Below are 15271 nucleotides of genomic sequence, written 5' to 3' on the forward strand. Positions count from 1 at the left end.
TCCTGCTCATTGAGTTTACAAATTGCAATGGCAAACAAGATACAAATATAGAATGAAAATAGAAAATACATGGGTTTAATCTGAGAAGAAAAGTCAGTGTTCTCAACAACACTGAATCTATTTCCTGTTATCTTTGGGTCACAAGAAAAAGCTGAAGGAGGACTTCCCTGGTGGCGCAGTGGTTAAGAATCTGCCTGCCATTGCAGGGGACACCGGTTCGAGCCCTGGTCCGGGAAGATCCCACATGCCGCGGAGAAACTGAGCCCGTGTGCCCAGGGCCCGTGCTCTGCAACAAGAGAAGCCACCATAATGAGAAGCCGGGGCACCACAACAAAAAGTAGCCCCCGCTCACTGAAACTAGAGAAAGCCTGCGTGCAGCAGCAAAGACCCAACGCAGCCAAAAATTAATTAATTAATTAATTAATTAATTATTTTTAAAAACCCTGAAGGAAATGATATTCAAAGAAGTGTGAAAAGTATGACTTGCACCCTGCTGCTATTGCTTCATAAGCAGTCTTTCAAAATGTTCTTGAATCTAAGCAATCTACTTCAGAGCATCCAGAAGACAGGAAAGAGGCTCAGTATTAGATTTTAAAAAATGGAGTAGAATTTTAAATCCTCTTCAAGAAAGAAAGGAGAGTATAGAGCCACTGTTATATAGTTTAACTGGGGCAGAAAGGAAAATTATCAAAGATATTCATACAATGAAATACAGAAAGTCAAAAACACCAGACAAATGGCAGCATGTAGAAAGCTAATCATAACAGGAAGTCAACGGAGTGAGCAATAGTGTCAAAGTTCATGGATTTTTTTTTTAATCCATGAATTTGACCAAAACGATAGTTGTCTGGTAAAGAGAAGCAGATAGGAGCCAGGCTGTAAGTGGGTGGGAAGAGAAATAGAGGGCAAACTGAAAAGGTACTTAATGCATTTGGAGATGTATGGTTAGAATCAACTAAGGTAAATGAAAGGAGAGAAGAGAATAGCCAGAAAAAGATGCTGCTGCTACAGTGTATGTGTGATGATTCATGGTCAATGGAATCATTGGGGTATAATTAGAAGGTGTGTTTAGGAGACTTGAAACACAGAGGTACTGATGAGGGAGAAAAAGCAAGTTCACATTTTGAGAATGAACGCAGGACTGGAAGAGAGAGAAGAAACTTTTAGTCAAAGTAGGTATAATGAATCTGCATTTGTGACAGATTTGTATCCCAAAATATGAATCTGATTGTTCCTCCCTATTTCCCTCCTTTATTTCTGTCTTACTTGTAAACTAAAGACCTTTCTTCTGTCCCAGCCCTCACCAGAACAGAAACAAAGATCCGAGGACACTGCTAACCTAAATGCCAAGAGCCTCCTGTGCATGCTTGAAGAACTGGTTATTGCCTCTCTCAGACAGATAAGACTGAGCCTAGAGAGGGCAGAGAGAAGGGAGAATGTAATGAGAAAGGAAGAACTGATCGAAGGAATAAGGAGCCCTCAAAGTAAGCAAGAGAAAGAGAATCTTTCGTTAGAAAGTTCTAGTGGGAGGCATTCAAGAAGATAAGCCATCTGAAGTGTGGACCATTCCTCCTTTTGAAAATAAATAAAAAACCAAAACTGTGACCAGTTAGTCACTTAGCAGTCCTAGATACATGTAAGCCTGGAAAGAGTGGGGAGCTTGTACGTTCTGGAAGGAATGGAAGCATGAAGAACCTCACTCCCTAACCAGAGTTAGACAGAAACAATAGGGAATTTTCCTATGAGTGAGGTAGTGGACCCCATGCTAGTTACATATTCTATTGACATGCGTGTAGCATGTTAGCAATTTGGTGGAAAATATTTAGATGGCCATACCATAGAACTTAGAGAAGTACCCACGTTTCAGTTCAAAAGTAAAAAACAACATCATCCTACTTTCTTCTCTTTTGTTTTTGTTTTCTTGGTGTTCAGATATTACGATTTGAGTAAGTAGCACAAGGCCACTTACCAAGCAGTCATTAATCATTCATCAGTAATATTATTTAATTGAGAGGTTAATAAAAATTGAGACACTTTTAGTCATTATCAATGAAAATTGATTCTTTACACATATGCATATAATCGTGCATGAATGTGTGGCATTCCCATTATTCTATCAGTAAAATAGGAACTTTCAAATAAAAGCTCAATGGGTACTCTAACTTCCTATTCATTCATTCATTCATGTGTTCATTCAGTAAATATTAGAATGCACAACCATATTATTCACCCTTCTTAATAGCCATAAAGAGGCATAAAGATATGTGTAAGAGATTATCACTACCTGCAAGCAGTCAAGGAGCTAAATATTTAAAGGAGGAAAAACTAGCTAGAGTAATGAGGAAAGACTTTTTGGAGTTAATGGCATTTGAACTGAGCTTTGAAAGTTGGAAAGATTTCAGTAAATGCCAGGGAAAGATTCTGGATAGAGGAAATCTCACAGATGCTAATAGGGTGACCAAGATATTATTAATTATGGATGATTGAGAAATCTGCAAAATTGATGTTCTGTCGCTGGTGACGGTCTCTGTAAATCTTTCATTTGCCTGAAGGTGGCAAGCTGGGTTTATTTGAGAAACTTCAGCATCAACATTATTTGAAGGAAAAATGAAACAGTACTATTTCTCTAGAAAAAAAAAACAAACAAACTTCATTGACATTTAACTTGTAAAATCAAAAAGATTGAAATTACTAACAAGTAAATACCGTACATATTACTTATTTCAAAGCATATAGATTTTGTATTGCAAGTATTTTACATTTAAATTTTTTAATTTTTATTGTCCTTATTGATTTCTTACTTATGATACAATTTTCTCGTAGGAGGAAGAAAGGAGCTTATACTTTCAAGTATGACCATTAAAATCTGTGATAGAGCCTGTGTATAAGTCTTTGGGGTTGTGGTAAGGTTTATTGAGGCATAATTTCCAAGTAGTAAAAAGCATCATTTTTAGTGTATAGTTGTATGCATTTTATGAATTTTGACAAGTGCATAGGATATGTAACCACCACTATAATAAAGATATAAAACAGTTACATTATTCTAACAAATTCCCTTGTGCTCCTCTGTAGTCAATCACTTCTTTCACCTCTAGGCCCTGGCAACCACTAATTGGTTTTCTGTCTCTTTAGTTTTGCCTCTTCCAAAATGAATGGAATCGTACAGTATGTACTCTTTTCTGATCTGGCTTCTTTCATTCAGCATAATTACTTTGGGATTCAGCTGTAGTCAAATACAGTTGTAGTGTGTATTAAAAATGTAATCCTTTTTATCGCTGAGTAGTATTCTGCCGTATGGATGTACCACAATTTATCAATTCATTAATTCAGGGACATTTATGTTGTTTCCAGTTTTTGGTGATTATGCACAAAATCACTATAAACATTCATACAGGGCTTCCCTGGCGGTGCAGTGGTTGAGAGTCTGCCTGCCAATGCAGGGGACGCGGGTTCGAGCCCTGGTCTGGGAAGATCCCACATGCCGCGGAGCAACTAAGCCCGTGAGCCACAATTACTGAGCCTGCGCATCTGGAGCTTGTGCTCCGCAACAAGAGAGGCCACGACAGTGAGAGGCCCATGCACCGTGATGAAGAGTGGCCCCTGCTTGCCACAACTAGAGAAAGCCCTCGCACAGAAACGAAGACCCAACACAGCCATAAGTAAATAAATAAATAAATAAAGCATGACACAAATTAAGCAATGTGAATACCATCAAGCTTTCATAATCAAAATAAAAATAAAGTGTTCAATCTTAAAAAAAACAAAACAAAACAAAAAAAACACATTCATACACAGTTTTTTGAGTGACCATATGTTTTCATTTCTCTTGAGTAAATACCTAGGAGTGGAATTGCTGGGTCGAATTATAAATGTATGTTTACAAGAAACTGCCAAACCCTTTTTCCAAAGTGGCTGGTCTATTTTGTGCTTCTACCAGCCATGTGTGAGAATTCCAGTTGCTCTGCATTCTTGCTAGGACTTGATATTTTCAGTTTGTTTGTCTGTTTGTTTGTTTTACCCATTCTAATAATAGGTAGTAGTGGTATGTCATTGTCATTTTAATTTGCATATCCCTATGACAATGATTTTAAACATATTTTATGTATTTATTTGTAGTCTGCATATCTTTGGTGAAATGTCTGTTCAAATCTTTTGCCCACTTGTGTGTGGGAGGGAGAGGTTACTTATTTTATTATTAAGTTTTGAGAATTCCTTATGGATTCTGGATTCAAGTCCTTTATCAGATATGTGCTTTGCAAACATTTTGACCTAGTCTGTGGCTTGCCTTTTAGCTTTCTTAATTGTGTCTTTCAAAGAGAAGTTTTTAATTTTGATGAAGTCCAATTTATCAGTGTTTTTTCTTTTGACTGTGTTTTTGGTGGTACCTAAGAAATCTTTGCCTAATCCAAGGTCACAAAGATTTTCTCATGTGTTTTCTTCTAAAGTTTTTATAGTTAGGTTTATAATCCATTTTGAGTTGATTTTTGTATATGGTACAGGTATGGGTCAAGGTTCTTTTTTTCATATAGATGTCCAATTGTTCAAGCATCATTTCTTCATAGGAGAAAAATGTAGCAGAAGTAGAGACTTACACTTTTAAATTATGCAGTTAAAATCTGTGATAGGTCCTGTATGAGAGTTTTTTTCAACTTTTTGTTTTTCAATTTTTTCACTTTACTTTCCAATTATTACACCCTATTTAAAAAGAGCAGTTTGGATAAACAACAAGATCCTACTGTATAGCACAGGGAACTATATTCAGTATCCTGTGATAAACCATAATGGAAAAGAATATGAAAAAGAATGTATATATATTATAACTGAGTCACTTTGCTGTACATCAGTAATTAACACAACATTGTAAATCAACTATACTTGAATTAAAAAAAAGTTTGAAAGCATGGACGGACCTTGAGACATTAGGCTAAATGAGATAAGTCAGACAGAGAATGACAATTACTGTATGCTATCCCTTATATGTGAAATCTAAATAAATGAAAAAAGGAAAAAACTGAAAAAATATATAAATAAATAAAAAGAGCGGTTTGTGTCTCGGTTTTTCTGTCTCTCATTTCATTCCATTTAGTAGTGTCAGAATTTTGAGGTATTTTCCTATGACACTATCTATCTCTGCACTACCTAGAATTATGGACTTTTAAACTGTAGAGTGCCAGCCCCCCTTTTAGAGATGAGGAAACTGGGACCTTAAGATCTCCAGTGACTTGCCCATGGTCATACAGCTAGACAGAGGCAGTGCAAAGTCCAGGGTACAGCTTTCCAAATCTCAGGCCATTGCTCTTTCTGCCAACTGTTTGTGGCCTCCTTATTGAATGTGTCACTAACTTTATTTTTATTAAAACTTTACAAATGTTTTAAATTATTAAAAAGATTTTAAAAATAGATCAATAATGAAACAAGAGAACATTACAAAAACAAATAGGAAGGTTTATAAAAATAATAAAATAAAACATTAAAAAATTAAAAATATATTCATTGAAATTAAAAAGTCCATGGACAGTTTAAATAAGTCAAGAGAAAATCATAAAGTAGAAGACAGAGCTTAGGAAATCACTCAGAATGCAGCACATAACTATGAAGAGATGGAAAATATGAAAAAGAAATTAAGAGATATGGAGACTAGAATTGAGAAGACCCAATATATATTGAAAAGGAGTTCCAGAGTGATAGAATAAACAAAATAGGAAAGAAGCAATATTTGAGTAGATAATCACTGAGCCAAAAACAGGAAAAAATAAAAATGATATATACCTAAACAAAGTGAAACATAGAACACAACAGAAGGAGAGAAAATCTTAAAAGTAACAAGATAAAAAACATTTCCTACAAGGGAAAAATAATACATTATCAGCAGATTTCTCATCAATAAAAATAGAGGAAAGACAATAGAATGACAGGTATTGTTAAGGGAAAATAATCAAGAAGTCTATACTCAAAGTATCATTTGAAAGTGAGACTGAAGTTATTTTCAGACAAATACTAAAATAGTTTAATAGTAATAAATTGTTGCTTAAAATATGCTCAAGTATATACTTCAAGATGAAGGGCAATGAAGCCAGGAAAAAGCATTGGCTATAAGTACTAATTGTGGACATAATAGTTAGTAAAAAATACTGGTAAATCTAAATTAATATTGAGTGTTAAAAAGAAATATTGATACTTATTTCTAAGTTGAGAGGGTATTTGAAAAGGTGAAACCAAATTACTATAATAACATGAATGGGGCTTCCCTGGTGGGTGCAGTGGCTAAGAATCCGCCTGCCAATTCAGGGGACACTGGTTCGAACCCTGGTCCAGGAAGATCCCACAGGCCGTGGAGCAACTAAGCCCGCGCTCCACAGCTACTGAGCCTGTGCTCTAGAGCCGCGAGCCACAACTACTGAGCCAGCATGCCACAACTACTGAAGCCCGCAAGCCTAGAGCCCATGCTCCGCAACAAGAGAAGCCACTGCAATGAGAAGCCCGAGCTCTGCAACAAAGAGTAGCCCCCACTCGCGGCAACTAGAGAAAGCCTGCACCCAGCAACAAAGACCCAAGGCAGCCAAAAATAAATAAATAAAAAATAAAATAAATAAATTTAAAAAATAAAAAGATGATGGGAGGGTTGAAGCTTCTAAGATTGTATATTGTTCGAAAGAGGCTGACGATAGGCTTGGTTGAGTGTGCATGTTATAAATTTAAGGGTAAACACTGAATGAATAAAAAGAAAGAAGTGTATATTGTTATATAAATGTAAAACATAAGCAAAGTTAAGTTCTTGTTAGTTTTACTACTATGAAAAAAATATACTTGACAACCATGAACTTCTCACCAAAAGAGAATCCAAGGAAAAATAAATAAAACAAAAAAAAGTTTAAAGCTTATATATAATTACAGTGAAGAAAAGATAGATTTCAAAATGTGTAAGCCTATAAGAAAATAGCATGGTTTGTTTTCTGATACTTTTTCTGTATCACATAAATGTTTATGTAAATAAATCTGAAACCCCACCTGTTTACCAGAGAATATCCTTTTTATTCCCATAATAAATAAAGGTTAATATTTTTTAAGGTGTAATGTTCAAGCCAGTAGAAGTGGGGAAAAAGATAACTCAGTAACTTAATAGAAGGCAGGAAAGTATAGAAAAGGAAGTAAAATAAAAGCATGATAAATAGAAAACACAAAATAAGAAAGTAGAAATAAACTCTACTATATTAGTAAAGTTGCAAAAGTGTACTTACAGCATGATAACATTTAAATAAAATTTTAAACACAAAAAATAATAACATTGCTTATGGACACATATCTATGTAGTAAAATTATTTTAAAAATGGGATACATACTAACTTCTGGACACTGGTTGCCTGTGGTAAGTAGGAAAGGGAACGAGATGATGGGATGGTTGCTTCAACTGTATTTTTAATTTTTATTTCTTTTAAAAGGATCTGAAACAAATATGGCAACATGTTAAGATTTGCTGTTAAGAGACTTCCCTGGCAGTGCAGTGGTTAGGACTCTGCTCTTCCACTGCAAGGGGTACGATTTCGATCCCTGGTGGGGGAACTAAGATCTCACATGCTGCTTAATGCAGCCTGAAAACAAAACAAAAGAAACAAAAAAGATTTGCTGTTCAGTACAGAAATGTTTATCATGTTATTTTCTATACTTTTCTATATATCTGACATATTAACTCTACATTAAAAACTCTCAAAACATTTCAGAAATATCTCAATAAATAAACCTATTTGTGCAAATCAATAATTAAATATTTATAAACATCTTACTGGTTATGAGGACATTGAAGGAGACAGCAAAGTTGTCTTTTCCACATCAGTTGTGAACATAGCTTATAGGAGAGACAATATACCATGTCACATGTCTTCCTGGTTATCTCTTTGACCCTCTGCTGCAGAGAAGTTGAAGGTAGAAGATCCTTGAGATCCAAGACTGTATTTCTTCTTTTTTTTAATTAATTAATTTATTTATTTATTTTTGGCTGTGTTGGGTCTTCGTTTCTGTGCGTGGGCTTTCTCTAGTTGCGGCAAGCAGGGGCTACTCTTCATTGCGGTGCGCGGGCCTCTCACTGTCGTGGCCTCTCTTGTTGCGGAGCACAAGCTCCAGATGCGCAGGCTCAGTAGTTGTGGCTCACGGGCCTAGTTGCTCCGCGGCATGTGGGATCTTCCCAGACCAGGGCTCGAACCCGTGTCCCCTGCATTGACAGGCAGATTCTCAACCACTGTGCCACCAGGGAAGCCCCCCAAGACTATATTTCTGTTCATATTATGATGCATCCAAAACACTCTCCTCACAAAGGTTCAGTAGTTTTCAAAGGAAGGAAAGAAATAGAGGCACGTAAAAGGTACACACTTCCTACGGGAACTTTGGTGCTTCCATGTTTTTGTTTTTCTGACCATCCATAGGTTCAAGGCAATTGTGGGTCTTTTGTCATTGGGAGAGTTAGATGAACCTTTGATGCTGGAGAAGACAGAGAAGAGAGGAAAGGGCCAAACAAAAAAGAAATGGGATTAAAGTCCTCCAAATAAGAACTGGAATGCACTCTTCTTTAAAGTAACCTATCCCAAGGTTCAAACAGAAATTTTTTGGAAGTCCTTTTGAAATTCTGTTTTCATAAAAGGGTTAAATAATGAGCAGCCTAAAATATGAAATCACAAATTTCTTTTGTCTCTCCTAGGTGGTCATAATTTTTGAACACTGTGGCATATATAATTAAGGAGCATTTGCCATGCTTCTTCAAAAAGAAATTGGAACAATATTTGGGAAAAATAAATATTTTGTAAACCCCCAGTTCCCAATTGTCTTGCAGGGGAAGACAAGTTAGCCTATTAGGATCACTCCTGTCTGCCATCAAGATGGAGCCATCCAGTGCCCACCTCCTTCTAGCGAAGCAGGAGGATGTAGAGAAAGCCTGTTCAGAGAGAGAGGGAGTGGAAGGTGAATGGCGGCCCTGAAAGGGGAAAGAGGAGTTAGTCCCCTGTGTCTTGAGTGCCCTTCTCCAGGGCAACCTTCTAGAGAAGGAGCATATGTTAGACAGAGTGAGGAGAAAGCTGACAATAAAAGGGCTCATGCCCTGCTTCTGTTTGACTCAGTGCAAAAGCCAATACTGTGATTGTACAGCAGTGACAGAAGTCGGTGGATGGATCAGCTTGAAGCAGTGGTCCTGGCTCCTGTGTGACTTGCAGGGGATCCTGGTGAGAGAGCACAGAAATGAGGATGAGTCTAGTGCAACTAAGAGGCTGCATGCAGTGTATAGAGCAAATGGCCTAAAACACAGACCCAGTGATGATACCAGCACACTGCCCAAAGGCCAGGTGAGACCCGCTACATCTCAAAGGGGCCTTCAATGGCCACCAGTCAACAGAGATGCTGTTCTGCCACAGGGACAAACTTGCATCCTGAGACCGCACAGAGATCTGAGGCCTCCCCTCTCCTTGCCACCACTAGGTCACAAATCCTTCTATACATCTAGACACTATTTTGAAGAGAAGCAAGGGTAAGGGGAAAGAAATGTGAAAGATTTTTGCACCTACCCAAAAGAAAACATATTATTCAAAAGTGACTATTATTTAAACTGGAAAAAAAAGTTACTTTGAATTGACAAGTTTAAAGTTTTGGGGTTTTTTTTTTCCCTCCCAGTATGGAAGTTTGCAAGGAAAATTAGGTCCATCAAAGAAAATAAAGAACAGCGTTTTCTGTGCATATTGAAATTATACTGCGGATAAAATTTTGACCCCTCTACACACATCTTTAAAGGATTCTTTTTCCAGATTGTTTTTTCTCCTGATGTTAATACCTCTCCTCAATTTGCATGTATTACCGCTTTTGAAATTACCTGTAGTCCCCATTGTATTGGCCAAGGAGGCTCCAAATGCAAATACCAGCTTCGCCCGTTCTGGAATTGGCAGGTGTAAAGCGGGAAGCAAGGGGCAGTAAGGTTAAGGATAGACTCGGTTCTTTGTAATCACAAGAAAATGCCCACCCAGCCGTTCTGCCCTTCTTTTTAATTTGTTCCTTTCCTCTGGTCTAATTGCACTTACAATTAGAACCATGGAAAGCCACGTGCACTGCGACCACCGTTCCTCACCACTGTGACCGTTCCCCTGGGTAACACGAAACATTTAATAGGGCAGTCCCAGCAACTAATAACAAAGGAAAACCACGTGGCAGATCACAATAATGATTTTGTGTCTTTCTGTAGTGATGAAAGAAAAACCCGATCCTGCACAATAATCGCTTTGTTACTCATGGAATTTAACTGGCATTTCCTCATGAATTTTAATGTGCCATCCATTTTCTCCATTCATTGTGTCATCCCACAATTCTTTGTGAGCCTTTGCAGAACATTATTCTCTTATCTCTTTCTTTTTTTCAACGATGTAATTATCCTACCTAAACCAAAAGGCTTTAGGATGTTGCCTTTTTACTGCATTGGTCAGAGAGTTGGTCTAGGTTGACATTAAATAACCTGGAAAGATCAAGCTGCACACTTACGATTTCTGCACTTTTTTCTGATATGTTTGTTACTTAATTTTATTTTATTTTATTTTTAAAAATAAATTTATTTATTTATTTATTTTTGGCTGCGTTGGGTCTTCGTTGCCCTGCACAGGGCTTTCTCTAGTTGCCATGAGCGGGGGCTACTCTGGGTCGTGGTGCACGGGATTCTCACTGCGGGGCTTCTCTTGTTGCGGAGCACAGGCTCTAGGCACACGGACTTCAGTAGTTGTGGCACGCGGGCTCAGTAGTTGTGGCTCGCAAGCTCTAGAGCGCAGGCGTAATAGTTGTGGTACACGGGCTTAGTTGCTCTGCGGCCTGTGAGATCTTCCCGGACCAGGGCTCGAACACGTGTCCCCTGCATTGGCAGGAGGATTCTTAACCACTGCGCCAACAGGGAAGTCCATTTGTTACTTAATTTTAAAAACAATTTACTTTTTAATAATTATCTTGATCATCATGCAATCACAAATTTGTGCCTTTTTAAAGAAATCATAATTAGTGGCATTCGTGAAGGTACCTGTTCTCATTCAGTGTTCTAAAAAGTAAGGGAATCATTTGCAATATTTGTTCTTCCTATTCCTTTTTAGTAGGCATAATAATATACATATTGAAATTCAGTCCCACATTATTTGTAGACAAGTAATCTCAAAATTACATAAAACTAGACTAGATTTTAAGCTATTTAAGGACGCACACTGTCTTACTTATCTTTGTATTCTATGAAGTATCTAGCTAAAGGACTTCCAAATAGAAAGACTTCATAATTATTTGCTTAAAAAATGAAAAGCATCTTTTGCCGAAAACAAATCAGTGGTTGCCAGGTCTGGAGGTAGAAGGATGGAACTTCCTGCAAAGGCGGTGTAAGGGAACCTTTGACAGTGATGTTAATATTCTACATATTGTTTGTGGGGGTGATTACACAACTGTATGCATTCTTCAAAGACTATATGCTGAAAATTGATTAATTTTATTGCATAGAAATTATACCTCAATAAAGGTGATTAAAGAAAGAATCTTGTGAGAATATCATGGTTTCATTATGGGAAATAACTAATAACAAATGCTGTTAACAAAAAACTAGCACGTTCTTTATATGATCAAATAACCTGGTCTAGATTAACCTTGAAAATTCCTTATACCTTGGTTACCAAAAACTTATTAAACACTACCATGTGTCTGGTCCTATCCTAGATGATTTATGTTCCTTTTTTAATTCTTGCACCAACAAGTTCTGTGAAATAAGAATTATTATTTGTATTTGCCCTACAGTACACTGAGGCTTAGAGAGGTTAGGTAAACTGGTCCAAGACCACATATTTTATTTTTTTAAATCAGTGCATGCATAAATATAGTTTCAAAGAGGCTAAACTAAACATTTATTTGTGATTTAGGAATTTTAAGAAGTCAGATGATTTTGTCCCCAGTAGTACTTATGGTAATAAAAATAAAAATTTAAATTCGACAAATAAGTATTTGCTGACGCTGTGATAGGCACCATACAAGGTATTTCAGGAAATATAACGCCGGAAATATATAGACTTTGCTTTCAGAGTGTATATTATTTTACATGGATATGAGATGCATAAATAAATAGCGATAACGGGGCTAGAAAAGATTAGAAACAATCTTGCAGTGAAGTATCTTCGACTTCTAATAAGTTGATTAATTTAAAAAAAACAACTAGCAACCAAGAGGAATTTAGAAGAGGTTCAGGCTTAGACAGATGATTTTGAGATAAAAAGGAAAGGCAGAAACTTCTCCTTCCCTTACTCTGTTTATTTGTTCTCAGTTCAAAGCTAATCTAACAAATAGCTTATGAGCATGCAGAGCTGGGTGCCAGTCCTTGCAATTTCCCATGCATCCCTCTCTGACTTCATGAAAGTCTCTGCTTAGGTTTTCTTCACAGAGAGGCCTTCCCTGACCATGATACCTAAGAGAGTATTTCATTACTCTCTATCCATCCCCTGCTCTTTATTTTTCCTCATTTCATTTATTACCATCTGACATTACATCTGACAAATATTATATTAAATATTTATTTGTCTATCATTTGTCTCCTCCAGTAGTATTTAAGCTCCTTGGGGAAGAAGAGTCCATATGTCTTGTTTGCTACTGTATCTCCAGCACCTAGATTAGTGCTTTATATTCTTTGTTGAGTGAATGAATAAATTTTAAACAAGTGTTTCTGACTACAATAACTCATCTCCATGTCTTTCAGTCTTCATTTGAAATTCTACCAATTTTTTACTTTATGGTTATTTGACTTTTGCTAGATAGTGTCAACTACAAACTGGCACTTGCCATTGGCACTTGACATCTACCTCTACAAGGATTAAATCATATGCTGCTGCAGCTGCTGACTTTCAACACCCCCTGAAAGAAGTTCAGGTGGAGAGCAGAAATGAGGCACTCTGTGCTCTGGGAAAAATTGGCAGAACAGGTCTTCAGATAGATATTTTCAGGAGCTAATTTTATGAGCCCAATTCTTATATCTCCTCATATCTAGAAAAGCACTAAAATCCTTTATGGTGACCACTGCTCCTCGGGACTGGCAGAAACCCTGTACAAAAAAAATATGTGCTCGATTGCATGTACTCCGCCTTCACCAAAATCACATATATACTGACCTTCCCCCGCTACCTCTTTGGAGCCGTTTCTCAGAGCTATCTGAAATGCTGTCTCCTGGGCTGCAGTCCTCATTTGGCCCCAAATAAAACTTAACTCGCCATTCTCACGTTGCGCATTTTTTAAAAGTCGACAATAGTAATATTTTAACTATTTTGAAGTTGAAACATACTTTCCGTGCCATAAGCATGACAGAAGGACTTGAACGCTAAGACATGTCTATGGTTTAGTGTAATCTTTTTGAAACTGAATTATGACAAGTACTCCCTCTTCTTTATGGCCTAGCCTGGGTTTTCTAGAAAACAAAGCCTGAGACAAAGCTTAGCGAGTTCATTTTTATGGCGCATAGGGTACGGGTGGAGAGGGGAGTTGAGTGCAATTCCAGGGAAGGAATAGTAAGGAGGAAAGGGCCATAGCATCTCAAAGAGACACAACTGGTTGCTTGGTTGACTGGGACCTCTCTGGAGAGGACGTATGGGCCTCAGAACAATCTGTTGAAGGACAGGAAAAAGGGGCAAACAATTAATCTCCCGTGCATTTCTGAGTTACCTGCTTCTCCAAGAGACCCCTGGGGAAACTAGAGCCTGCCTGGGTCCAGTCAGGTGGAACCAGGTTCCTAAAACTGCTGTTGCACCCCACTTCTCACCCTCAGGAGGCTGCCTTGCCCCATTCCCATGGTAATAAAACCCTGACTCTGCTAGTATCTCCTAAAACCTCTCTGGCAAGGAAGCAAGCCAAGTGGCCGAGCCCCAGGGACAGGTGAAGCCAAGAAGATCATGGATGGCAGAAACTCCCAGAAATTATTCAGGGCAATTATTTCTAGCAACCAAGCCCAAGCTGCATGTGTGATATATAGCTATATCTAGCCTGTCCCCAAGTGCTCACTCCTCCATGGTATTTCTAGTCTAAATTCCCTAATTCCGCACCTCATTTCTTCCACATGTGTACATTCTCTTCCAAAGTAGTGGGTTGTTTTGTGTGTGTGTGTGTGTGTGTGTGTGTGTGTAACTGAGAATTTCATTTCACAATTTGAAATGACGAACTCTATTAAACCCTATACACGATATAGTTAATCTTGAATATATTCTTTGTTCTATAGGTTGGGCATCACTAATTTTATCAACAGATATTTATTATGCCCCTACTATGTGTTAAGCACTTTTCTAAGCACTAGGACTACAACAGTAAATAAAACAGACAAAAATTCCTGCATTAGAGAGCATGCATTTTATTTATTTATTTATTTATTTGGCTGCACCCTGCAGCATGTGGGATCTTAGTTCCCAGGGATCGAACCCACGTCCCTTGCTTTGGAAGCTCAGAGTCTTAACCACTGGACCACCAGGGAAGTCCGGGAGCGTGCATTTTAGTGAGAGGAAACATACAATAAATCCTGGGAACAAATAACATTTATTACGCTGGATGATAATAATTGTTATGGAAAAAAAAACACTAGGGAGGGTTTTTTTTAAAACTCTGTGCTCTTTTGAATAGACAGCTATGACGACCTTCAGGAAGAAAGAGAAAGAAGATGTGACTGGGGTATTTAGGGAATGAACATTTCTTTAGGATTAGAACTCCGGGTCAAGCCTGTGGCCAGGGAGTAAAGAAGTAGCCTGGGAGATGTAGAGCATTGTGGCTTCTCTGAGCAAGACACAACTTCTGATAACAACTTTCTCCAAGCAAATTATAGGCAGGACACATTGTACAGAGCATTGTACCCCTGGGAGATACAATTGATGTTAATTCAGTTTTACTTCCCAAACAGGTTTCATGAAGTACAGAGAGCCGGCAGTTCCTTCTATATAACTGCCTGTTGACTACTCCTCGTGCTTACAAGAGGTATACAAGCTACAGAAATGAATGAGATTCAGAGAAGAAAAACTTTATTCTCCAAGAAGATTTCACGAAGTTACATGCTGCACAGAGTTATGTTCCTTCTCTATGTCAGATACAAATACTGGAAAGTGAGCCCTCATTTCCATGCAGGGTACCTGAAGTGTCCTTAACCAGAGGAAGAACTTGGAAAGTCTGAAAAAGGACCCTGGCCAAGTGGGCTCAAGAGGAGAATTCTCATGTGGTAAATATCAGGTTGAAATTAGGTAGAGATGAAAGACTTCTCAGAGAATGAGAC

The sequence above is a fragment of the Balaenoptera acutorostrata genome, chromosome 20, assembly GCF_949987535.1.
Source record: "Balaenoptera acutorostrata chromosome 20, mBalAcu1.1, whole genome shotgun sequence".
NCBI lineage: Eukaryota > Metazoa > Chordata > Mammalia > Artiodactyla > Balaenopteridae > Balaenoptera > Balaenoptera acutorostrata.